Genomic DNA, 1,758 nt, shown 5'->3' on the forward strand with positions numbered 1-1,758 from the left:
CATTCAGTGACTTTGGCACTGGACGTTCCAAAAACGGGTACTATCGGATCGGGTGAATTAGAGAATAGACAGAGGTCCGTTGGCATTTCAGCCTTTCTTCTCCTTTCAGGGCCTATCCGAAAGAGAATCCAGTACCTCTTGGTCCTGAATATCAGAATAGGACGAACGAACCGGCCTCCGCGGATATCTTTGCTTCGGAACAAAACCCTGCAATCAAATAGATTGTCCCAAGGGCGCCATATTCTAGGAGCCCAAGTTATGCTATTGAAAATTCGTTCCTCTAGCAGTTCCGGTTTGAGCATTCCGTTCCCTTTTTCAAACTCCACTTCTTTTCATATAGCAATCCCTGATCAAAGAGAGAACAATATCCATTTCAAAACATTTCTAACAGATTCCTTAGTTCGGACCGACGAAGTAATGTCACTCGACTATTATCAACCTGACTGCAATCTTTTTCTGTCGGTAAGGATTGCACCAGAGCACCTTCTACTTCTAATAGGCCATGAACTATAGATAGAGAAGAATCATTCTGAGCGAGTACATAAGAAGCGATCCACTTTTTTTCATCGGTTCCAGGGGAAGACCAAAGATCTTGCGCGGCAGGTCCGCCAGAAAAACTCAAAAGAGAAAGAAGTCTCGTTAATCTCTTCATGCTCGTTCCAAGTTCGAAGTACCTTTTGGCCAAAGAAAAACCCGCTTCCTGACACGATTGCCTCTTTATCTTTATATAGATAGATTCTATGGGGTTATTACTTAGTAAGTCTATTTTGTACAAGAGCCCCTCCTATCTGATAGAAAAGGGTCCCATGATCCCGAGCCGATCTTACCTTGGCTCGCAAACCCCAAGTTTGTCTATGAAGAGCTAATCTAATTGTATTTTTTTCTAGAATGGATTTCTTATGTGGAATACTAATGGATAGGGCTTCGTTGCTAAGTGCTACAAGATCTAGTGCACTGGAACTCGTGGTTATGGACCCGAATCCTTTAGTATGGAACATTGTCTTTTCCAAGTAAAAACCCCTAGTATATGAAAGAATGAAAAGGTGCTTTCGTTCTTGTGGAATAAGAAGCCCTCGTACCTTAATGAAAGGAAAATCGTAATTTTTCGTTAGGTATTTGACCAAATAGGATCGTCCAGTTCCTACAGAACCTATCACTAAAATACCCGATAGGGCTAAGCGGAACGAAAAGGGTTTTCCATGAGATGGTAAATGAAAACGATTAGTCCCACACGAGGTTTGGGAATAAGTGATTGTCTGATAATGAGCAAGGAATATACGTCTTTCTGCTAAAGAGGATCTATTAAACTCATAATTCATTAGATCCTTGTTATCAATGCCAACTAGGTATCATAAGTAAATGGATCCCGGTTGTTCAATCCTTTGATAACCAAGGTCATTCTTTGCTAAAGAGAAATGATCACTATGAGTCAGACTCAATAGAATTGGATCCATTCCAAATAGCGAGAATTAGGATTCTTGATCCCTCTCAATCTCTCTTTCAATTCGAGGATCCAGAGAGGTGTTTTCATAGTCATCTCCGAATATTTGCCATCTCGGAATATTTTCGATTTCATTTTTCTATGATATGTCTTTCTATATGAAAATTGGTTATTTACGATGTACGATGATCCCTGTTAAGCATCCATGGCTGAATGGTTAAAGCGCCCAACTCATAATTGGTAAATTTGCGGGTTCAATTCCTGCTGGATGCACACGAACGGGAACATTCCATAAGTCTATTGGAACTGGCTCTCTA

The sequence above is a fragment of the Triticum urartu genome, unplaced genomic scaffold (assembly GCF_056163025.1).
Source record: "Triticum urartu cultivar PI428250 unplaced genomic scaffold, HENAU_Tu73 scaffold1, whole genome shotgun sequence".
NCBI classification, from domain to species: Eukaryota; Viridiplantae; Streptophyta; class Magnoliopsida; order Poales; family Poaceae; genus Triticum; species Triticum urartu.